Here is a 26,699-nt window from a genome sequence, read left to right as displayed (position 1 = left end):
AGTCTTATTTTTTAAAGCTTTGAAAGCGATAAACTTGTAATGTCAAAGAGCCGAAACTGCAGTTTTAATGACGATCTTCAGAAAGAATTCAAATTTATTAAAATAGGCAAGCTGTGAAGTGATGGAACAAAAGCAGAAACGACATCAAACATCTACGTAGCCAGAAGCTGAAAAGACTCTGTCTTCAGTTAAAAGCATCAGCTCGTTTATGGTGTGGTGATAGTGAAAGCGATAAAATTGTAACAAGTGAAGCTCTTGTTGCTGATTATACTGTGCATCACTGATAAAGTTTTCGCGCAAATGACTGCTTGTCGACATAAAAAAAATTTTTTTAAAAATCAGCTGAACGCCTTTTTGTTTTAGGGAATAGGCGAGGCCGTTTGCGCTATATCTAACTTTTAGAGACTGAATGGGCAGTTCAATCTCCACTGGTAGCCAATCAAAGATAGCTGGTCCAAGGCTATCACTAATTAATCGGCACACAATGAAGAAGACGGCTAATAAGTGCCGCCGTCTCGTGGTCCCTAACCCTAATACAATATTTTCAGTGTCTGAAAATAGTGCGGGTTTTCTTGAGATTACGTGACGAAAAACCCGAGTTTTAGGGAGAAAGAAACCCGCTTGCCCGTGCCAGAGATCTACTAACTCGGGAGCCGGTCGTAAAAAAGGTTTAGAAAATGTTCCTCCAGTCGGCGACTAGACTCGAACTTAGTCTTTCTTCGTGCGGTTAAGCGTCGTAGATTTGAAACGCCACTTCTACGCAGTTACAAGCTCCTTGCTTGTCGACATTGATAAACAAAATTTATGAACCAAAATTTTCTTCAGCACGTACCAAATCAGAAGCAAGAATTACCAACGTTTTATCACCATGCATATTGGGCGAAGTAACAGAGAATTTGAATAAAATGAAAAGTATTACAGTCAGTTTAGATGCATGAAACAAAAAACACGTCAAACTTTTTTTCTAATCGTTTTTTATCGTCTTACTTTTTTCATGAGTATAGAATGTTACATAACCCCCGTCTCGTTTTTGCCATCCCAATGTCCCGTTTTTTTTTTTTTTTTTCCCTAATCGTTGTGCGGTACGTTTTGCCAAATTGTGGTGTACAAGACAAAATTATAGACTATTTCCTAGTGAAACATCCGACATACAGTGTGCTATGTTGAAGGAAGTAAGTGACAAATTTGCCTTACAAAACAAAATTGTTGCTTTGTGTGCAGATAACACGAACACCAATTTTGTTGTTGCAAAAGACTTGGCACAAATAACGTGTCTATGTAATAATACTTTTTTCATGAATATAGAATGTTACATAACCCCCGTCCCGTTTTTGCCATCCCAATGTCCCGTTTTTTTCTCTAGGAAATATGGTCAGCCTTTAGCATCCCAAAACATCGATGCCATGATCTTTTCTGCTGATGGAACGACTTTGCCTTCTTTGGCGCTGAACGACAGGCTTCTGTCCACTATTTTGACTGTCGTTTGGATTCTGGTGTGTAATGATGAATACAAGTCTCATCCATATTAATAAATCGACGAACAAAATCAGTTTTATTCTTGTTAAAACGCTCCAAGCACTGTTCACAGATTTTCATACGAATGCGTTTTTGATCTGCTGTGAGCAAGTGCGGCACCCATCTTGCGCAAACCTTTTTCATTTGCAATTTTTCATGCAAAATATATCCTACACGTTATTTTGAAATACCTATAGTCTCAGCAATTTCACGCACTTTGACTCGCCGGTCATCTAATACCACATCGTGCGCTTGAACCATGATTTCTGGTGGTGTTACACGTTTTGGACGTCCTTCACGTGGATCAACTATAAGGCTGGTACGGCCACGTTTAATGCCCATTTCTTAATTGTCGAAAACGAAGGAGAAGAGTGCCCATAAACTTTTATGAGCTTCGAATGAATTTCTTTTGGCGTTAAACCTTCTTTTGCAAAGAATTTTTTAACCGCAAATTTATCAATTTCAAAAGACAATACTTTTGCTTCAGAGCTGTATAAAACAAACTACTTGATAGAACGACTTGCAATTTCATATGGATGCTTATGACATACAAACTTAGAAAAAAAAATCTTGCCGATAGTGTTGCCATCTATGGTCTAGTCTGAAACCTTTTCTGACCACCCTCGTAGGTTTGGGTTCTAAAACATTAGCGTGGTTAAGAGAATGGCTGACTGACGGATATCAAAAAGTGTTATATGGGGGGGAGGGGTAAGTAAGTCTGCAAAATTTAAGATAACTTGTGGCGTGTCATAAGAATAAGTGCTTTGTCCACTGTTATTCAGTCTGTACATTAAGGGCATTGGGAAGGATTTGACAGGTAACACATAGCTATGATGACGCAAACATAGTTAGGGTAATCAGGAGTGCTGCTTCTGATATGCAGTACTTGCAGAATGATTTGAATAGGCTGGAATTGTGGGCATGTGAAAATGACTGTAATTTCACTGTTAATAAATATCAAGTCATTCACTTTGGCGCGATTAATTATATTGATCGGATTATGCTAGAAGAAACTCGTCAAGCTAGGGATCTTGGAATGTTAGGATAGGAAGTTGAAGTTCAGGGGTCATGTAGCAAAGATTGAAAATACAACTCAAAAGATAATTGCAATGCTGAAACAAACTTTGACATCTAAAGATAAGGATGTTATTTTTCCTCTCTACAAGGTCATGATAAGACCTCACTTGGATTATTGTGCGCAGATCTGGTGTCTGCGCACAATAATCCAAGGATTCCGTTGTGATTCTGATACAGTGGAGAGAGAGTGTTAAATGATATCAGGATTGTGAAATACTAAATATGAAGACAGAAAAAAGTTTGCTAGTGTTTGCAGATACTAGCAAACCGAAGAAAGAGGAATATGATTGAGACGTACAAACTTCTGAAAGGGATATACAGGATTTCAGTTGATGGAATTTTTTTATTTTATTTTATAAAGGGGGAAAAGGACAAGAGAGCATCTTTGGCAGCTGAGAATGAATGCCGCTAAGAAGCAGGTGAGATTTAGATTTTTATCTCATAGAGTGGTGAGTAATTGGAATGGATTGCCGTGCGATGTTATGTGTGTAAGTAGTGAATGAATTCAAGAACAAGTATGATAGCTGGTGTTTGTAGTATGTGGCCTCCCTCGATGAGTCCTTGACTCCCTGGAGGTCTCTCTTAATAATATAACAAGGAGTCCTGTCTTGATACTGGTGAAACCTAGCGAGCAAAAATTGTTTTCTTTAACAGGTAAGAATAGCAAATGCGAAAAGAACCACATCGAGCAAGGAAATAACTCTTATCGCTACTGCTCTAACAGAGCTAATAGAAATTTCCAGTTCCTGAAAAAAAAGTAAACAATAAAATTAATTATAAGTTTGATTTTATCTCCACCACCACCGAACAAAGACTTAGTTCTTCTTCCAGATATGTAATTTCAATTTTTGTATTTCATTTCAGTTTCTGTAAATTTAATGAATTTAAGTTAGAAACGGCTCGTGCATTTAGCTTTGTTTAAAGCCAATTTTGATACTGAAAGAAAAGCAACAGTAGTATTAATCAGAAACCGAGAACAAGAAAGAAATTTCTCTCGTTTCTTAATATAAGTATATCTATATTATTCACTGTTCATAATACGTAGCCATCATGTTTGCGTTAATTTCAAGGACTAGCTACAAAACAATTATAAATGTTTTTAAATCATGGCCCTTTAAGTATACTCGTTAGAACGAGACTTTTTATCATCTATCCATGATACGAGAACCTTTTATTTGAGCTTTCCAACTCAAGATGGGTTTTCCGATCTCCTGCATAGAGATGGCATCGGTTTTTTTCTTAAACTTCGATTTTTGCACAAAGCAAACAGCCATGAACAAAGTTAGTCAAGACAACATTTGGCTTTGTGATCTTGGCTATTTAGACCGTTATTCCAGCCGAATCACACTAACCGAAGAGAGCATTAACGAAAATGTTTGAATAGGATATACACCTTTTAACACTCGGGAGCTCGCAACTGTAATTTTGCAGCGTTACGACACGGTATATCTAAGAGATACATTCATTACTAGTATGTGCTAAAATGCAATAAAACATAAAGAAAAGCCACTGCAAATATAGTACACGATGGTACAAATTAAGTGGATATTGAATCCAACATTATTTTATAGCGGAATATAGAAACTACAAGAGTTTCGTTTCGAATATATAGAAACTAAAAGTTTTGGCGGATGCAAGCATTAGTACACTAATGGGCAACCCGTAATAAAGGTGAAGTAAGCTCCAGATCACTTTCCTTAGTATTCCATAAATGTAAAGCACATCTCCTAGAGGTCATGTATGACAAAAATAAGCCTTTTGGCTTTCTGTTTTAGTAATACATGATGGTTTATTTATTTTCAGTTACAATCTAGAAATTATTAAACAAAGAATAAAAAAAAAAAACCATACTATACTGACATCGGAGGTCGCGGTATCTCTCAGATATATAATTTAGTGTCAAATATCACAAACCTTGAATAAAACTGCATCATTAAATTAGCCATCGTTTTCCAGGGTGTTAATCAGTATAGACGAAGTAAACTGCCGAGTTCGCTCAGTTAAAAAAAAAAGGCGGTTACGGAGACACAGTGCATTTTACTTTCAGAATCGAAAAATGTTATTTTAACACTCGGACGCTCGCATCCAATCTGACAGATACATACAAAATGTTTATTATAAATATTCTTACACAATTCAGCGTATAGCTTGGAGATCATGAGTAGCTGTGCATTCATATGTTACGAGTGATATTCCGCACATTTTTTGCTATCAGTGATATTCCGCACATTTTTTGCTATCAGTACTGATAGCAAAAAATGTGCGGAATATCACTCGTAACATATGAATGCACAGCTACTCATGATCTCCAAGCTATACGCTGAATTGTGTAAGAATATTTATAATAAACATTTTGTATGTATCTGTCAGATTGGATGCGAGCGTCCGAGTGTTAAAATAACATTTTTCGATTCTGAAAGTAAAATGCACTGTGTCTCCGTAACCGCCTTTTTTTTTTAACTGAGCGAACTCGGCAGTTTACTTCGTCTATACTGATTAACACCCTGGAAAACGATGGCTAATTTAATGATGCAGTTTTATTTCATATACTAGTTTGATCCAAAAGTGATCATTATAATATTATTATATTGCCTTATAGCATTATATTATTATTATACGTATATTATACTGTCCCATGAGTTTATCAAGTTATTTAAGCTTTGAATGCTGTCCTAAAATAGACTACGTTTCCACTCCAGGCCCCCACACTTGATAATATCATATGAACGGTGAAAATTAAATTGTCTTTAATGGATCTGTTTAAAGATTCCTACATAAATTTCAAAAAAAAAAAAAAAAGTTTAGAAATATCGAGATAGCATGATGGTAATCAAACTTCTATAGCATGAGGACGATTTTTCCTTCCCCAACCCCCAAATTCATTAATTTGTGCTATCAAATTGGATAATAATACTCTTAAAAACTGAGCTGTTACAGAACTATTAAAGCAAAATACTGCGCTCTGCTAGAGTTTTTTTGTATATCAGTAAGTTTTGATATATAAACATGATTTTTCCCCCGTGTAATGTAAATGATACTGCGACCAATGTAGATATTCTTCATATTTGAGAGAAAGCTTATTTCTGTGGTGGCTTGTTCTTTGAATGGTCTATCGTTCAGAAGTAACTAGATCCACAGAAATAATTTTAAATTTCTGCATTCTTTATTTGAATAGTGTATGTTATTTCTAACAGTAGCGATGAAGGTATATCGATCCAACCAATCGAAATATTTGAATATTCTAATTATAGAGCGTCTCTGTAGCCAGCCGAAAAGACACCTGACCTTTTGCAACGACCTGGAAATGTATTCAGCCTGAAAGTTCGAATACCGTGTAGGATGCATGAAACATTTATAATAATTTCAACTGAATAAATTAGCTGGTTTTGCATTAAGGCATAGGGAAACGGACAAATCTGCTGGAAAACATAGGTAACAGGCAGCCATAGCAGACCATGAAGATGGATTAACAATCCAATCGTAATAAAATTGTAATAGATTTAGGAACGCCTTAGAGTTAATTACTTGACCGTAAGAGGTATGAGGACTAATAAGTAAATTGAAAATGAGATGAAAATTTTAATCGCATTTTAGTCTGCTATTATGTTTTACTGCATTTGAATACTTTTCTTGGAGGATTCTTTGCACCTGCTTTCCATTTTTTGAAGGAAAAATGAATGCAATCAACCCAACAAATTTTATAATGCAGTTTTTTTTTGACTTATTGAGATAAAATAAATCAATATTATTTTTCTTATTGAAAAATCCAGTAGATTAAATATATATATTTAAATATTTAAGAAAGACACACACACACACACACACATATATATATATTAATGTATTTATTATTTTGCACATACAGCTGAATCTTTCGTTGGAAAATATGTTAGCTCCATCACCAAAATAAGCCTTATTATATTAAAATGCAATACGAAAGTTTTTAATAATAAATAATAATCCGCCAACGCCATTTATTGCCCACAGGAATGTGAGGCATTTTAGCCCTATCTTTTTGGAGACTAAAGGGCAATCAATCTTCACCCGCAGCCAATCAGTGAAAGCTCTTCACCGGATGCCATTTAATATCATTAAATGGCATCCGGCGAAGCGAGTACTGCAAACACCTGTATCTAAGGTCCCTAACACTATATATCATTATCTGAATAGTGTGGATTCTACGATCGATTTTCTTGAGTTCTAAAACCAGTTTCCCAGAGAAAAACCAGCTTGCCCGTAAAAGAGAGAGTAACTTCTTTATGCTGTAAAGGCATTCCTCTACTATTTCCGTGAACAATTCTAAGTATTCCTTGTTTATTCACTGCTCTCCGTGCAGTGATTTAGGGGCATTTCTACAAAAAGATTTACTACCTTGGCAGGAACCTTTTTTTTTTTTTTTTTTGTGGAAGGCAATTGCGTATCTGGGGTATGACGTGATTTTTTGCAGTTATGACTTTGGTTATCAGGTTTTCAGATGTCGATTTACTATACTAAGGCCTCAAGCTTCTGCTTCTTGGAACAGTATCGAAGTGCTCACTGGTTTATATTCTGAGCCTCATATATAGGTTCAAGTCTGTTGAGTCTTGTGGAATTGACGTTTGCACAGCACTAGGCTGCCTGAAGAAAGACTTTCTAAGTTTCATTTCAATTTTTAACGGCATCTGTTTCTCAGTAGATGCCATTTAAAATTAGTGATAATCTCTTGGGCCAGGTATCTGATTGGCTAGGGGTCGAGTCTGACTACCCCATAGTCTCTAAGAGATAAGCTAAAAGCTACAACGGCATTACACACTCCCTGTGGAAATAAAAAGGATTAGAAACTTATTATATGCAACAAATTTATCTGTATCCTCCCATTGCCTATGTTATGGGATGTTGTCACAGTTGAGCTGTATATATTGCTGGCCTGATTGGCCGAGTGGTTAGCGTATCCGCTCTCCAGCCAAAAGGCTGTGGGTTCGAATCCCACCATGGTCATGGATGTTTGGGATTGTCTGTGAAAATAGTATTAGTTGGGTAGATGGCGTTGGTGTAATTGCGGTTCGTTGTAGTTGGTGGATTTGAAGGATGGAAACAGAGTTGTAGAGTAGGTGCCCTCCCTCAATTAGTCTAAGGACTCATCGAGGGAGTCAATAATAATCTGTTGCAAATACTAGCTTTGCCACTCACCGAAAGTTTCTTTTATTATTATTTTTTTCTTTTTTGGATATGGCTTCATGCAACTCATCTGTTCTTCTTATATGTCCGGACCTCCGATTTTAATTACCAACGCTTGTAATAGTGTGATACCTCTTAATTTTTATTTATTTATTTATTTTTAATCTTTTCGTTTTTCTTGATTGGAATCTTTGAGCATGGGTGATATGTCCGTTATTGATTTCTCTGTTCTTGCTTGTGTGTCGAGCTTGTGTTTTTATCGGGATGATCAACTGCATCATCCCGATAAACTAGTGTTCAAAATTATGAAAATATATTTTGTAAAATTCATTGATTACATCATTTTCTTTTTGTTGGTAGGCACTTTATGGTAAACCTACATTCAGCGATTGTTCTAAAAATGTCAATTTCCTCTGCTTTCTTCTGGGTTAACTTTGGAAAAAATGGTAGGAATTCGTTACTTTCAATGATATCCTTCTCTTTTTCTTTGAATGGAGCTGTAAAATGTTCGTGGGACACCCTAGATAAATCTGCGGATTATAGTTTTTCTCATAATGCTGCCAATGTATCATTTATTTATTTCTTTCTGTTTCCGTTGTTACTTCTTTCGAAGAGCTAAGCAGTGGATGTTTTGTCCGCAACATTTTTGACGCAATATAAAACCTTAACCATACGCTTTCCTTTCCTGGTATTGCAGTTATTATTATTATTATTTTCCAAATCTGCTTCTCACGCTCCATTCTGCTGCTGTTTTATTCTATTTCTTATTTCTTATATTGATAGCTACCTTTCTGATGTTCCGCTTAAACATTTATCACATGCTGGCTGAATTAAATTTTTTTTTTTTTTTTTTTTTACTGTTCTTTGTTCCAATTATATATATTAAATTCAGGGTTTCAAATGAGATTATTCTGGTTGCATATCCATAATGGAAAACTTCTGTTAATACTTTTTTTTTTTTTGAGAGTTTGTCCTCAGTAGTAGGGGAGCCTCTTCTGACAAGATCAAGATAAGATAAGGAATCGTGACGTGATTGGTTGATGACGTCATTGTGGGCGTGGCTTCATGGGTGTGTAAGGTTTGGAATTTCCGTGTGGGCAAGTGTGTCACTGGCTTCTGTTGTTGTGTTTTGGTTCGCGTATGGGATTATGGGTGATGGTAGAGATAAGGATTCGTGTTGTGATTGGTGGTGCAGTTCTGACAAGATGAAGATCAAGATAAGATAAGGAATGGTGAGGTGGGTGTGTGTTGTTTTCAGATGTAGATAAGTGACGTCATTTTTTATTTGTAAATAAATGTCGTCATTTGTTATTTGTAAAAAAGTGACGTTGTTGTTTGAATGTAAAGGATGATATTAGTGGATAAGAACTCGTGTCGTGATTGGTGGGACACTTCTGACAAGATCAAGATCAAGATAAGATAAGGAATAGTGTCGTGGGTGTGTGTTGTTTTCAGATGTAGTAAGTGACGTCATTTGTTAGTTGTAAATAAGTGAGGTTATTGTTTTGAATGGAAAGGGAAATATATTAGTGGATAAGAAATCGTGTCGTGATTGGTGCTCACGTCTGACAAGATCAAGATAAGATAAGAATCGTGACGTTATGTCTTTGTGCGGTATTTTGGTTTGGGTATGGAATTGTGGGCTATGTTTTGAGATAAGATATCTTTGAATTTTCCCAGGGTGGCACACATCTGTCATTGTCGTCTATGGGAATTCTTAGAGTATGTCGTGATGGCGGGTGTGATTAGATTTTTCTGAATAATTAATTATATACTAGTGTCACTCAAACATACGGTTTTTTTTTTTTTTATTATTTTATTTTATATAGATGTTTGTACTAATTTTCCAATACATTTGGGGTATTTGTTTCCTGTTAAAGGGTGGGAATTCTTAGAGTAAGTCGTGATGGCAGCACCCTTTCGAGCTTTTCTGAATAATTAATTATATACTGATGTCACTCAACACACATACAGCCACGCCCACAATGACGTCATCAACCAATCACGTCACGATTCCTTATCTTATCTTGATCTTGATCTTGTCAGAAGAGGCTCCCCTACTACTGTCCTCTAAAATTTCACTAAAGATGACTTAGTATTTAATGCTGTTTATAGTTGTACCTAGATAGTTTTGGAAGGTAGCTTCTATCGGTTTTAATTGCATACCTAGGGCGAAGTGGATGAATGTAAATTATTTACACGAAAATACAAAGCAAATATAATATTTATTTGATTATAAGACCATATATTTTGGTCTGAAACTGACAGACCATCTTCGGTGGCAAAAACAGTTGATGCAAGGTAGAATGCAAACCATGGATTTATTTGAAGTAGAATGAGCCACGTGTAAATTGCATGCATTCTCATTGCTGATTTGCCTATTTGTTCACGAAATGTTCTGTTTTCTTCGTTTTACCGGTCCATAAGTAGATTAATGAACCTACATATTTCCCCATACCATGTCTATTTCTAACACTTTATGCTTTATGGGTACTTCTTGTACCGCAACTTGTGAAATAACTGGATTATTTCCCAAGGGAAATAACTAGATTCTGAGATACATTTAATTGATATTATTAATCCCCAGCTATTACTTTCGTGTGTAAATTTCTGCATTAGAATATAATGGGCAGATATGTTATATCAATAAGCAGTTTATAGTTGGTTGCTCATGGCCTACACTGGTTAAGATGACACAGAATGATGCTAAACTGGTGAAGTTATTCTCTGCCAATGGAAATGCTAATGAGCATGAAGTGTGGATGCTCCTGATGAGTGAATGGTACAATGTCTCATAATGGGCTGATTGACAAGTGTTGTTCAGTGAGAATTTAGAAGTGCAAACCAGGGAAACTAGGGGGAGATGGAGCCAACAAACATATACCTAGCCACCCCTTGGACAAATGAGTGTGAGTGCAGGAATGACTACGAGGAAATAGCCATCCATGGGATAGACTAATATGAGTGGGAATGATTGTGAAGCGCTGTATACAGTTTACCAGGTTTTGAATTAGAATGGACTTTTACATAATGACATTATGTAAAAGTAATTGTGGGCCCAAGGGAATGTTGAAATGCATGCACATGAATGCCCAAAGTATCAGAAATCAATGAGAAAAGTGTTTTTGGTATTGGTCAGCTCAACTTGGCCAAAAATGGGCTCAGCAAGACCTGGTTATCAGAGAATGGTGTAGTTACAGCAATAGAATAACGGATATATTTTCAGTGAAGATAGAGAAAATAGGGCAGGATGAGGGTATTATTAATGAGAAAAGATGAACTGCAATCAACAAAAATAGAAGGAAAGGAAATTGTAGATCTGAGGGAAGTGGTTCATTTGAGGCTCTAATGTGAGATAGAGGCCAATAGGACAAAACATAGTGTTGGTTGCTGCTATAGACCTGGGGTCCAGAAGAAGAGGAGGCATGCATCGGAAGATTAGCATTAGTGCAGGCCAAACAATTCTCATGAAAGACTTCAACTGTGGCAATATAAACTGGAAGGAGGAAAAATCACATGGCAAAATGAAAATGAAATTTATGCAGTTACTGAGGGATAATTACCTGAAACAGCATGTAATGGAGGAGACCTGGGGTATGAGAGTGCTGAATCTGGTAATAGCATCAGAAAGTTTATTTTATAACTGTAGTAACAACTTTACCTCTGATTGGGGAAAATGACTATGCAGCCTTGTCCTGGGAGATTGCTCAACATGTGAAATTTTCAGTCAAGGAAGGGTTATGTGGAACTACAAAGCTAGCGATTATGACACACTTAGGAGGCAACTTAGGGCAGCGCCATGGCATAACAAGCTACAATGGGAAGTGGCCAAGGATTGCTTGAGTGAGGTTGTATCAGAGTGTGCATATCCAGGGTCAGGCAGTACAACCGAATAGGATTAAAGTGGATGAATAGCAATTTAAAGCAGGAGCTGCGAAAAGAAAGCATTGTGGAAGGAATATAAACAAAAAGGTGCTCGGCATGCTCACTCAGTGCTGATAGTAGGAAAGTAACAGAATAAATAGTTCAGTACTAAGTGATCGCTTTGCAAGGTTATCATCCAGGTAGTGATTTTGCAGTTACTGACTTGACAAAGACTTGATATGAGAATTCAGGTAGATGAACTAGAGATACTCGTTATATTGAAAAATATCAATGCGAATACAGCAGTGAGCCAGGACAGTACGTCAGCGCATGTGCTACAAGAATGTGCAAGTGAACTGGCAGTGCCTCTGACAAAGTTGTTTAATCCAACTGTCAGCTCTTGGTAAGGTTCCAAGGGAGTAGGAAAAGGGTAAGATATTTCCATTACATAAAGGCTGCTCCAAGACAGAAGTAAATTACAGACTAAATCGTATCCCTAAAGTATTGATTAAAGTACTGGTAAAGTTGGTTAAAACTAAAATTCAGGAATGGGTGGATAGGAATATGATACTGTTCAGCAGGGTTCCATGAAAATTCATCGAAACACAGTTAATCGAATGGCAATTCATCGAAAAACAATTCACGAAACTTTTTTCGATGAATTCTTTCATACAGTAATTCATCGAAAAGTAATTTTTCTTGTAAACTATTGTTTAAAAGTGTTCGGTAATAGTACCTAACATTACTCAAAATACAAACAACACATGGAATTGGTCACTGAAACGTGATAATTATTTTGTTGCATTTTAGAACATTTATGTAAGTGTACATCCTGCTTCATTGTGAGGATAGCGATTTTTCTGTAGTGAACAATTTCGTTCTACCAAGTTTTATCACAATAACACTAGTCAGGCTGAAATTAAAACTTTAATATATATCTTCACTAAAATTTCATTAAATTGCATCCAGCCAGAGCGGAATTGCTAATATCATTTCGAAACTTCTTTTCGAAAATGATATTAGCTATTATGTTATGATAAAAGTGATCCATTTAGAAACTAAAACTGAACCGTGCAGACAGCTTCTTGTACCGCAACTTCTGCGAATTCCGTTAAGTCAAAGGGTTATTGTAACACGTAATTTGAACATGTTGTTTCTTTGTAGCCCCGAATATAGCTGAACTGAAAACTGAAACGGTTCGACATTTTCTTATCTATCTCTTCCTTTCATCTGATTCAGACGGGTTGGGTCTCCTCCTGATGAGGAGTCACTGCGGAATAATGCAGCCGGCACCCCACTCTTTGGCTGCATTCCCTATTGGAAGTATTCATGTCTGTAGTCCGTGTGTTCACGGGTGGGGCCGGTTTGCCTGCTTGCGGGATGAAACCCCCCAGCTAAACTGGGCAAAAACTGCCCGTCCCCAAGACCGAATAACTTGGCTATGACTGAGCAAGATCCTTAAGTTCCTCACGTCACCGACGGGAATCGAACCTAGGACACTTCTTCCCAGGCATATGGTTGCGAAGCGCACAGCCACTAGGCTAACCACGCGGATCCATTTTTAAAAATTTCAAATAGCGAATCTGAGTAAAATTCATCTCATAATAATTGCTGTCGCATATTACTGCTAGTAACCAGTGGCGGCTCGTGGCTTGAAATCGTAGGGATGCTGCAACTTTCGAAATATACATACGCACTGTAAGTATAGTGTATACGTGTTTGGATAAAATATCAAAATTATGGTAAAAATTAAAAAAAAAATTAAACATGGAAAAATATTGTTTATTATCGATAAAATTATACAGTTTAGTATAATTCAAAATTACTTATAAATAAAATCCATTCTTCTTGTTTTGTTTCGAGCGAAAAGGTCAATAACTTTTTCCTTGAAGTTTGTGGTACTGTTGAAGAATTTGTAGTTCACTTACAATCACTACTATCACAGAACTTATTTCTTGAGGTTGCATTTCTGAGGTCATAATTGTCAGTAACCCCAATAATGTTCTAAAATAAAAACTATAATAAATGTTATGTCTTTAATTGTAATGTTCAAATATTTAAAGAGACTGCGTAAACACGATAAGCACAACGAACACTCTACTACTGGCGCAAACCATATAAACGACAGTGAAACTGCGTGACGGACAGTGTCGCATTACGCTAATAGCTCGCATCTCACTATGACGTGTATATGTTTGCGAGCGTAGCAATATGACACTGTGGTAAACACAGTGCTGCTAGCGTCCTTCGCCCTCCTAAGTGCTACAAGATGGATTTTTATTATTTTTTATACAAAATAAGAGCATTGTATAGGATTGTTGATGATAAAAATTAAATATTAAAAGAAAATATAAACAAATTAATAAATATATTTATATATATATCGAGAAAAATTGGGGGGCTGCAGTTCCGCAGTGCTTGTGCACGAGCCGCCCGTGCTAGTAACTATAATAATAATTGAGCCTGCGTAATTCAGTCGGTATAAACCAAGCCCTTTAAGACCTGGGTTGGAATCCCATGGACGACGCGCATAATTTTTATCAGTTCTGTTCAGTTGAAGGTAAGTTAGCAGGCCTAATTACGGGGATTGCCGGGCTTTTCCTCCCTGAAACAGGCAAACCAGTTCCATGAACAGACATATAAAGACATAAAACAGTTATTATGGACAAGAAAGACAATAAGAAACCATGTTGTTGTATAATTATTCCCTAGTAAAGTAGCATTGCTATCTCACTAATCATTGGGTTGAGAAGGATGAGGGGGAATAGCATTCATCATTAATAATATTATTATGACTAATAATAATAATGATATGCATACTACTACTAATAATACACCTACTATTAATAATAATATTTTAATTAAGTAATCATTTGACTTAAAGGTTTCTTAGAATATAATAATAACATACATAGGAATACATAGAATTATAAAAATATCGGAAAACTTAGAAAAACGTCATTCCTGTAGATTTTTCAGTCATGTTTCACTTATTTACTCCTGTTTCTGTTATTCCTGAACGACAACCAACAGCTGCCACATGCCATATCTCACAAAGGTCCTCGTAGGCAAGTAATTGCAGTTAATAAGGGGAGAATTAAGTTAAGAATACTAATTAGATTCACGTGGGTACATTTTTGGACTTCGAGGAGGTGATCGATCAGTTTGTTAAAAAAAAAAAAAAAAAAAAAAAAAAAAATAATAAATAAAAGGTGAAAATGTTCTCTCTGAAAATACATAATACAATGAAAAAGATTAATAAGGAATCAGAAAAAAAACCTTTTAAACTTTACTCATCTGTTGTTATATTTAGATGAGCACTTTTAGATATGCTGGAAGTATCATTCGAACTTTTGAAGGATGCCAATGGATGGCGAACCACAGTTAGAAAACACAGTGCTGAAGGAAAATGGGACTGGGTTGAGTTGTTTTCAATTAAGGCCGAAGCACCTGGTTGCTGTTTTTGCAGTTTTCAATTTTCTAGATGAGATGTTTCTTAAAGTTGTTTTTTCTGTTTTCGGGTTGACAACGTGGTTTTATAAATTAAGGGGATAAAAAAACCCTTATTGTTTTTCAGCCAGTATGCGAAACTCTAAGATCGAAAACTACGATCTAAGCGTTTCATGCCGACGCACTATCGGCGAACCCAAAGCGTAAGTGACCACTTGGTAGTACCACACCAAGGCAACTAGATGCAAAGGTGGAACAAGATCCCTCACTATTCTTGATATTTTCTCATAATGTAAAAACACACAACTCCTAGGATATGTAATACTGCTTTACATTATGAGGAGAGGTCACTACCCAGACCGGTTTCAACCTTTTTTGAGGTCTCATCAGTGAGTAGCTAGACCTAGATGATATCAAAGTTTTAAGTGAAAAGAACTTATATATCTTCGCTATACGAATGCCAGAAAGGTGTGCCACTATATTATATTATAACATATTATAAATAAGATGAAAAGCCAAACGGCTATTTTTTTCTTTCTGTTTTTTAATTCCTTTTCTTTCTTTTAGTTTTCGATCTTAGAGTTTCGCATACTGGCTGAAAAACAATAAGGGTTTTTTATCCCCTTAATTTATCAACTTCGCCAGAAAAAAATAGCCGTTTGGCTTTTCTTCTTAATTATAATATGTTATAATACAATATAGTGGCACACCTTTCTGGCATTCGTATAGCGAAGGTATGCAAGTTCTTTTCACTTAAAACTTTGATATCGCCCCACAGGACAAGAAAACTCTGAACAAGTTGAACAACCAAGTCAGAAAAGCACTTCAAATCCACAGGAATCAGGATTGGGACAATAAACTATCATCACTCAACCCAGAAGATCACACAATATGGAAATTTCTGAAGATTCTGCGCACTAAACACAATCCCCTACCGCCCATGCAAACTGCTCATGGAACGGCGCACACTGATAAAGAAAAAGCAGAAGCAATAGCAGAAAACCTAGAAAAACAATGCAGCCCGTCATATGATAATATAAACATCACCCACATATATAAAGTCCACCAGCAGGTCAAGCGTACCTTAAATCAGTCCGAAGACAAACCAACCAGCATCACCCCCACTACTCCAGTTGAAATAACCAACATCATAAAGCATCTAAACAACAAAAAAGCTCCAGGGCCAGATGGAATTACTAACAGAATCATCAAATTACTTCCTAGAAAGGCTATTATGCACCTGGTTAACATAACCAATGCAATATTGAGGATACAACACTTCCCCTCTACATGGAAAACAGCAGACATCATACCAATAAAAAAGCCAGGAAACAATCCGCAACTCCCGCAAAGCTACCGTCCAATAAGCCTGCTCTCCAACCTGGGAAAGATTGCTGAAAAAATTATCCTTTCAAGACTACAAGAAAACTCAGACCAATTAGGAATAATTCCAAACGAACAATTCGGCTTCCGCCGTATGCACAGCACAGTGCAACAAATACACCGACTAGTGGAGCATATCACTCAAGGATACAACTGGAACCTTCACACAGCTGCAGTTTTTCTGGATATTGCCAAGGCCTTTGATAAGGTATGGCATCAAGGATTACTCTATAAACTCATTCAGGCCAACATTCCAACAAAGCTTACCCGTCTAATAAAATCATACCTCACTGACAGATCCATGCAGATAAAAATAAATGGCACCATCTCAACTAGGCGCAAAATCCTGGCAGGAGTACCTCAGGGATCTCTTTTGGCTCCTTTACTTTTCACAATCTACGTGGCTGACATTCCACAGAACCTGAGGACTACCATCACAGCCCTATATGCTGACGATACAGCCATAATGACAAGATCTCTCCGCCCACACCTGGCGATCAGTCGTCTCCAGGATACTATCACAAAGCTAGAGAAATGGTTCTCCGACTGGAGGATACAAGTAAACCCAGTCAAAAGCTCAGCTATACTGTTCACCAGACGCAAAGCCTTCATCCAAGATGATATTGAACTTCTCGGAAAAAAGATACCATGGCAGACAGAAGCCAAATACCTTGGAGTGCAGCTAGACAAAAAGCTAAATTTCAACAGCCATATCAAGCTCATAGGCACAAAGACATCCAGAACCATAGCCCAACTCTATCCCCTGATCAATCGCAACAGAAAATTGGATAAACGCAACAAGCTGTTATTATATAAGATGGTAATTCGACCAGTAATCACATATGCATCCCCGGCATGGAGTCACACATCCAAATCTAACATCCAGAAACTACAGAGGATACAAAACAAATGCCTGCGGATGATCTTAGACGCCCCATGGTTCGTCAGAAACACGCAGATCCACAGAGAAACCGGAACTCCTGACATCAGTTCTCTCCTTCATGACCATGCGGAAAAGTTCTTCAGCAAGGCACATTCTCATCCCAATCCACTAATCAGACAAGCTTCCAGTTATAGTGAACATGACTATCAAAAACACAAAAGACCCAAGGCAATCCTGCTTTCAGCAGAACAGAGCTAACTCCATAGCTCACAAAGTGCGAGCATAAGTCTCACAACCTCCCCCATCAAGCTTCTCCACATAGATAAAGGGGAAAATAAAAAGCATTTTATGCTTCACCTAGCAAGCCAGTAACGTTGTTGTTGTTGATGTTGTACTTTGATATCATCTAGGTCTAGCTACTCACATGAGACCTCAAAAAAGGTGTTGAAACCGGTCTGGGTAGTTACCTCTCCTCATAATGTAAAGCAGTATTACATCTCCTAGGAGCTGTGTGTTTTTACACTATGAGAAAATATCAAGAATAGTGAGGGAGCTTGTTCCACCTTTGCATCGAGTTGCCTTGGTGTGGTACTACCAAGTGGTCACTTACGCTTGGATTCGCCGATAGTTCGTCGGCATGAAACGCTTAGATCGTAGTTTTCGATCTTAGAGTTTCGCATACTGACTGAAAAACAAGAATTTTTTATCTCCTTAATTTATCAACTTCGTCAGAAAAAAATAGCCGTTTGGCTTTTCTTCTTAATTATAACGTGGTTTTATATTTTTATATCATTTGACCAGGAGTTCAATGCCATATGTAAATATATGCATCGACCGAATCGACTTTTTTCTGTTTCATACCTTTCTTTCAACAATAACATTTGCATTAAAATTCACACATTTCACTTAATAAATGGTGTTTAAGTATTATATGCAAATGAAGGAAGTGAAAAGTACTAATATCTAAAATAACACCTATTGTGAAATGTAATGGAAGAAAGATCATAAGTTTCCGGGTTAAATATTTCAAAAAGTACACTCCCACCCCGATCTTATGCCATCATATTCTTCCCCTCAAAATTTAACCCCTCCCCCCAAGTATTCTCTGCTCACCTTTAATATAAAAAAACTCTGGTTTTTCAAAAAGTTCACATACCCCTTCCCATACCAATAATTCTCCCACATCTCTCTACCCCCACTTTTTCTGAAAAGGTTGCCTTTTGTGAAGTAAGCACCGTGAATTTTGGAAAACGCGATTATTAAGTGCGAAATAGCCTTCAGGACTGTATCGGTGGCAATTCATGCAATTTTCCTACAAGTTGTGTCAATTTAATTACAGTCCGCTTATATCAAATTCATGCTTTTATAAAAAAAATATGGTCCATTCCATCAAACAGTTAAATTTTAAAAGGTTAATATTAGAATTGTTTTACTTATTCCATGTTTCGAAATGTGTACTTCTGACACTTTCAGCCAAGAGACATAATAATGTATTATGTAAAGATTCATTTTTAGCACCGGATTTACTTCATTACCACCTCCCGTGGTTCGCCTGGTATAAACAATGTAGATATCTTGTATATTGATGACATGAGGAGCTAAGGATCTTTCTCAGACATAGCCGAATTAACCGGTTTTGGGCGTGGACTGCAGGTTTCCTCCCGCAAAGCAAGCAAACCGGTCTTAAGAACACAACGACAATTATACAACCATGTGTGTCTGTGAAAACAATTACACATGGTTGAGTGTGATAGTAACGACCCTACCTCGTAGTGAGTTATGAAACCCAAAAATGGGAGGCCAGAGCCCTACATGGGACTGTAGTGCCGAAGAAGATATCTTGTACACACACATGCTTCTAATTAATTTCTGACCAGCAACTGTCCTTGAAGGAAATAAACAAATTGCTCTGCCCTTCGATTTTACAGACCGCCAAGCGGGGGATAAAAGGCTTATTCCCATTCCGATATCATAATATTAAATAGTGGTGTTATGGTGTATATTTGTAAGGTCATAAAGGACCACGTGTTGGTTATGGCCAAATTTAAATTTTTATTTATTTAATACTCCGGATAACGTAAGCGGAATGTAAGTGTTCGAATCATTTATCTATATTCGCAGTTTTTGTTTCTTGAAAATAAAACTGATTATTCCTGATTAGATTACTTTTAAGTCAGATTAATTTGGAAAGAAAAATTCTTTCTGAGAATTTCCCCCACCTATAGTTTCAATCTTATTTAGGAAACTGATGGCAAGCAGTTCAGAGAAACAGCAGCTTGAACGAATACCAACGCATCAAAACTGGTGTTCCTCGAGACTCGGTTCTAGATAAAAGTAAGGAGCCTTGAGACTTTTTTTTATTATTTATATAAACGATCTCTGTTGAATGAAATTGAAAGGAAACCTAATCAGCTATACTGATAATACGGCAACAGTTTTCTAATCAAGCGACTTGCAAATATTAAAGCGAGGAATTGATTTATCAAGCCTGTATGCCTGGTTCAGGAAAAAATAAAAATGAACCATTCAATAACTAAATTTATCCTATTTGAATTGAAGGATCAATTCAAATCAGTCCTGTCAGTTAAATATTATACCACTTCTTGCGACCCCAGAAGTGACTGCATTTGCGAAGCTACTCAATGAGTTTACAGCTACCAGTATCACGACATACACGTAGATCCTAATCTAAAATGGAAAACCCATATCCAAGTTGTTACAACCAAATTATGGTACATTATATAAAAGACGTAATATTAAATGCATAGTATCTCACATTTTTACAGATCATATTATGCACTGCTATACTCAAGAATTCGGTATGGAATTTGTAGTTGAGGGGAACATATAAAAATATCCTTGGCAAATTGTATAATCTACACAACAGGTATTTAAAAAAATCTTCATGTTTAATTACACTACAGTTTACTGACCTCATTGACCTGCACCGTACCCTCAGACATGGGGGTATACTTTTCCAGATACCTCAGGAAAAAAGTATCCTGGAGTAGCATTTCGCATTCCTGGCACAAGAATCTTTAATTCTCTTAACTCGGAAATCAACCTTTAAAGAAAGACAGGATAAAGACTATTTCTTGGATTCATAAATGACACTGAAATATTATTTCTTTTATCTTGATAAACACTAATGGAGCGTATAATTAATGGATATAACCAGTGGTGAGCTATAAGGGGCTCGCGCGAGTCGTTTGTTAAATTTTTCTCAAATGTGCGAGCCCCTTGTAGCTCTTGTTTACTTTTTATTAAAAAAAAAATAATTTTTTGAAATATATTAAGCCACAAACTCGTACGGTAACCTAACAAAAATTAGTCTATTCGGCAGTGTATAGATTATCTGGAATTATTGTTTCAACTCCTCTCTAACGAATGCGCCCTTTATAACTCCCCTATAACAAAAGTTTGAAAATAAATAAATAAAGAGCATGCTCTATCTTTACCCTTCTCCCTTCTGGTAGACAATCGTAAGGTAAAACCAGTAGACAATCACATGTTCGTAAAACTGTCATCAGCGGGCTGTTCCACGGGACATTAGTTCTTCGTCAGTACACTGATGTATAACAATTGTTTGAGTTTAAAATTTAAAAATAATAATAAATTTGAAAACTGTATATTCAGCAAATTTTATTTTTATAATTGTAAAAGTATTTTTACCCGTGAAACATGAAAAGACAGTGAAATTCATAAAATTTTTTTTGGGAAAAAAATAACGAAAAGTGATTCTGCTGATTCTACTGCTGTTGAAGATGAAGTTGAAGATAATACGCGCATTGGTTCAATGAAGATGCAACAAGTTGGAGGAGAAAAAGAAAATCATTTACGAAACGAGAAGCAAGCATCGTATTTCTAAACGCAGTATAAGTGGTTAGAAGTTAACAATAAATTAGGATGTCGTATTTGCTCAAAATATAAAAACTTAAGTGTTGAAGGAGAAAAAAGTTGTTTTATCATCAAAGGAATGGGTAGAAATGAAAATGGAGCCGAATGGAAACACTACAGACTTAAGAACCGCATGTTTGCGTAAACATTTATCCAAACATAATGAATCATTTGCTCATAATAAACTCATAAAAATAAATGAAGAATGTAGCAAGTCAGTATTACCAAATTTAATTGACAAACTAAATGAAAAAGAAATTTTGATAACTTCAAAAATGTTTAATTCTGTTCATAATTTGGTTAAGAGAAACCGACCTATGTCTGATTTGATAGATTTAATCGAGCTGCAAATTAAAAATGGTATTATTCTAGGATTATCATTGCATTCTAGATTCTAGGGAATTAGAACAGTTGAACATATTTCTAAATAAATAAAATTAGAAATATTCTCCAAAATAATAGAAAAAAATTGCAAAATTTCTATAATAGCAGATGAATCGATGATGTTGTCAATTCGTCTGCTGTTATAGAAAATAAGTGTTTTAGTTATTCACATACAAGTTGAGTTCACTGAACTACATATGATTTTTGTAGAACTAGAAAATACTAACGCGGAATGTTTACATGCTACTATAATTGCTACTTCAAATTCTCATCATCATCATCATCGAATTCCTGCCATGTACCCTCAAGGGGTGTACAGGATATGACAGTACTACATGAAGAATTTACATCATTACTAACTTCCTATCTACAATTTTCCTCCAAATCAGTCTGTTGCTTGTCAAGACTCCAACATTATCAGATCTTATATTTCTATCGTCTAAGGCACTTTGTACCGTATCAATCCACCTATATCTTGGTCTTCCTCTGGGTCGTTTTCCAGCCAACCTGGCAGAGAACACTTGTTTTGCTAATCTTTCCTCTCCCATTCTATTTAACTGACCATACCACCTGAGATTAGCTCTGCTAACGCATTCCTGGATGCTGACAATGTCAAGTTCTTTCCTATCCTCATTTTTAATATGATATTGCCATTGATGCCATCTGTTCACGCTTCTAATCTTTCTCAGGACTCTCATATCTGTGGTCTCTAGTCTTTGGTCAAGTGTTTTACTTCTGACCCAGCTCTCAGATCCATAAGTTAAAACTGGTTTGAACACTGTCTTGTATACAGCTAATTTAGTATTCCGACTAATTTCTCTCTTATTCCATATGAATTTATTTAATTGACTTCCCACCATACCAGCTTTGTTGATTCTGTTGTCTATTTTTATATTTAATTTACCATCTTCAGTAAAAATCGTACCTAAGTAGCTGAAATGTTTTACTTGTTCCACAGGTTCTCCATTCTCAACACAGTTGACATTTTCAATGATTCTGCCTATTTTCATTGTCTTTGTCTTTTTATTGCTGACCTTCATACCATATCTATTACAACAGCTATTCAATTTAGTCAGAGAATCTTGCAGACTTGTAGCGGATTTATTTAGAAGTATAACATCATCCGCATAAAGCAAAGAACTGACATTAACATCTCCAATTTTGATATCAGGTTTAACACCACTTTCCTTCATAATGTGATCCATATAGATAATGAATAAAAGAGGGGATAATGTACATCCTTGTCTCACACCAGATTTAACATTAAACCATCTTCCTGTACTTCCTTCAATTCTAACTGCTGACTGACAACTCAAATAAAGACTAAGTATTGCTTGATATAATGCCCCATTGACACCATATAACTGCAGCGTTTTGAATAGCTTCTCTGTTGGCACCTTGTCATATGCCTTTTCCAAATTGACAAAACTTAAATACAGATCTTTGTTATATTCCAATGCTTTCTCGACTATTTGTCGTAAAGTGAAGATCTGATCCTGACAGCCTCTATTTGGCCTGAATCCAGCTTGTTCTTCACCAAGCCTTCCACAATTCTTCTCAACCGTTTCTCAAGTATACTTGCATAGATCTTGCCAGGAACAATCAGAAGGGAAATACCGCTCTAATTCTCACATTCAGTTTTATTTCCCTTTTTATATATGGGTACTATGAGAGCTCTACTCCAATCATCGGGAATTCATCCCTCTGTCCAGGCTTTCTGAACTATGCAGTGCAGCCACTGTAAAACTTTTATACCACCATACTTCAGCGTTTATGGTCGAATATCATCTACTCCTGCTGCCTTTCCACATTTCAAGCCTTTGATGGCTTTTTCTACTTCAAGTATGGATATGTATTCCTGACTGCATGCCTGGTCAGTGTTTTTTTTATCACTGTGCTGTCATCACTGCTTGTTTCATTTAGCAGTTTTTCAAAGTAATTACTCCATACTTCAAGGATTTCTTTTTCTCCTGTTTTCATATCACCTTTATCATCTCTAACTCCTTTTACAGCACTCTTTCCTCAATTCCTAAGCTTCTTCAACAACCTCCAGAATATTTTGCCATCTTCTTGGTATTTATTTTCTATATTCTTGCCAAAGTCCTCCCATGACTTTTGTTTAGCTAGTTTTACACACTGTTTAGCTTTCTTACATTTGTCTCTGTATTCTGTAAGAGTAAAAGCTGATTTATTTGCCAGGAACTTTTGATATGCTTTCTTCTTTTCCTTCACTGCCTCTTTAACTTCCTGTGTCCACCAGGGAGTTCTGATTTTTTTATCCTTGCATACAACCTCACCACATGCCTCTCTGGCAGAATCAATCAATGTTTTCTTCAGAGTTTGCCACTGAATCTCCAACATTTGATTCCTGTTCTCAAACTCTTTCATTTTCTTTTCAATTACCTTTCTGTATTTTAGTCTACAGTTCACATCTGAGAGCTGCTCAACTTTTATTCGCTTTAAAACTTTCTTACATGTTATTCTTTTCAATATGAAATTCAATTTTATCCTGCTCAAGACTAAATAGTGATCACTTCCAATTTCAAATCCTCTGTACATTCTGGTGTTCTGCACCAGGGAGAAAACATCACTATCAACAATAACATAGTCAATGAGACTTTTCTTATTCCTTGCCTCTTCTCTCCATGTGAATTTGTGCACATTTTTATGTTGGAACATGGTGTTAGTAATAACCAGTCCATGTCCTGAGCAGAAATCCAACAGATATTTGCCATTATTATTAGCTTTGCTCTTTTCTCCAAATTTTCCCCAAATATTTTTGTATGTCTCACAATCATTTCCTGCTTCATCTATTTAGATCCCCAACAAGGACCAACTTTTCCTTTTTCATTGTGTCAGTTGCTTTTTCTAAAGCGTCAAAAAATTCCTCCACTTCTACCTTAATAGAACCTTCTGTGGGACCATAGGCACAAATAAGTCTCATTGTCCAGTTCCCCATTCTCATATTTGCCCACATTACTCTACTTGAGACTGACTGCCATTCAAGAAGATTAGCCTCGTATTTTGTGTTGAATACTATGGCTACTCCTTCTTTTCCTTGATTGTCATTGCCTGAATATAACATTTTGTATTTATTGCTCAGAAAGATCTCACCAGTTTTGGTCTTTTTTGTTTCAGTCACCCCTATTATGTCGATCTGGTACTTATCTAATTCCTCAGCTAGCTCCATTTCTTTGCCATTCAGGCTTCTTACGTTGATAGTACCGATCTTTAACTCTGGTGATGTTGAGTTGTGGTTTGTTTTCAGATTTGTTCCAGTAGCTGACTTTTCGCTGTTCGCCCTGGTTCCCTGGAGAAAACAACGGGGGCCTTGTTTAACCGGGCAACGCCCCAGCCGGCATGAAATTTTGTCACGTTGTACCATCATTTTTTTATTTTGGTTTAACCAATAGGAATACAATTTGGTCGGCTAAATCCCAAATTGCCAACCCATCCTCGTTCGTTCAGTATCAAAGTAGATACCCAACAGGTTGCACCACGAGAAGGTGAGGATTGGACATTAGGTCAGAAGCCCTGGTCGGTTCTCCGCATTCCTTTAAAGGCTATGTGGAGGTCTCCTCTCAATTATACAGCTTTGACCCTTAAGCACACCTTTAGGTGTTGCAATCAAACGTCTACAAAAATTTCCCAACATTGTGATTTGGTATTGCGTAGCTCATCGTTTACAATTAGCATTTTGATAAAAAAACATTAAAGAAATAAATCATTTTGAAATATTTATGGATAAATTATATGCATTTTATCATCGATCACCGAAAAATCAACGAGAATTAAATACGTTTGCAAAAGACCTTGGTATCGAAATTTTAAAGATCGGCCGTGTGTTTGGACCACGATGGGCAGCTTGCAATTCACGAATGGCTCTTGCTGTGTGGAGAAATTACCCAGCTTTATGCAAGCATTTTGCATCGAACGATAAATATAAGGGTTTTTTTAAACCGACTTCTCAATTTGAATTTTTAAAAGATCTAGCATTAATGATTGACATCCTACAGGAATTATCATATCTGTCAGAAGCTCTACAAAGTCGCAATATAAGTATTATAAGAGCTAACTCCTTAATCATGGGAACAATTAATGCAATTAATGATTTTAAAAATTCTGTAGGTTCTTGTGCATCTAAAATTGATACCATGTTAAAATCAAAAGAATTTGAAGGAATAGTAAGTGAGAGCAAATCAGATTTTACAAACAACCGCGAGAAACATTACTAAACCCTCTTATAATGTCTTTAAAGGATAGATTAATGCAGCAAAGAAATTATAAACTTAAAAATGAAAATTATGAGGATTTGGAAGATGAAGAACTGAAAAACATTTTAAATGTATGTTATCCTGAAACATGGAATATGAAAGAAGTTACGTGTCCATGGTTAGAAGGAAAAAAGAGAACAAGATCTTTATTTTGAAATATGAAATTAAAATTAATGATTTTAGAGATTTAGTGGAAATGGCTTTGACTGCAAAGTTACAAAACGAAATTCCCAGTACGGTGAAAAAAGCCAAAGTGGTTAATGGCAACAATTGCAGTTTACAGCGCTGAAGCCGAACTAGCTTTTAGCGTGATGAATAATAATATCGTAACGACGAAGAGATCTTCTCTCACTATAACATATTTCGGATTTAATGACAATATGTATAAATGGGAAACCCTTGAATGAATTTAATTCGAATTCCTATGTCAAATATTTTCTAGAAAATCATCGCTCTGCTATAGCTCCTCCTAGAAGAACACAAGACGTGAAGAAGGAAGGAAATACTACGTGGTAGCTGTTATCATAAGTATTTCCTTAAAGTAATTGTTTGTAAATGGTAACCTGTAACGGAGCGAGTTTTTTTGCTGGGTAAATGTGCACCAGACAGTGATTTTTTTAAATTTTTTTTTCATGTAAAATCGTCTCGAAAGTGATTTTATTAAATAAAATATTATAGTTACTGTTACTACCATTTTACAAATAAGAATTCACTTTTGGTAATCACATATAAATAAATAGGACTATAAAATAATGCCCCTTGATTGGTAACGTTGATTATCACTTGAAGTATAAAAACAAAAGAGAAATATAACG

General features: G+C 36.2%; 1 protein-coding gene across 10 annotated transcripts in view; it reads left to right on the top strand.

Moving 5' to 3' along the window:
- Nucleotides 1-26,699, top strand: part of LOC150104358 (intermembrane lipid transfer protein VPS13A-like) — a 2,072,875-nt gene that overhangs the window by 325,710 nt on the left and 1,720,466 nt on the right. For 4 of the 10 annotated variants that reach the window (XM_090396326.1, XM_090396325.1, XM_090396317.1 and 1 more), the window contains exons 2-3: nt 2,954-3,011; nt 19,571-19,663. The exons of 3 other annotated variants lie outside the window; for them this stretch is intronic. The gene's annotated coding sequence lies outside the window, so the exon portion shown is untranslated. The remainder of the gene's footprint in view (nt 1-2,953; nt 3,012-19,570; nt 19,664-26,699) is intronic. 3 more of the 10 variants (XM_090396323.1, XM_090396321.1, XM_090396320.1) reach the window with 2 other exon arrangements.

The sequence above is a fragment of the Typopeltis vanoorti genome, chromosome 8 (genome assembly GCF_054136105.1).
Source record: "Typopeltis vanoorti isolate ZY-2024b chromosome 8, IOZ_Tvanoo_1.0, whole genome shotgun sequence".
NCBI classification, from domain to species: Eukaryota; Metazoa; Arthropoda; class Arachnida; order Uropygi; family Thelyphonidae; genus Typopeltis; species Typopeltis vanoorti.
The sequence above is the reverse complement of the archived record's forward strand: the minus strand, read 5'-3'. Positions and strand labels throughout refer to the sequence as shown.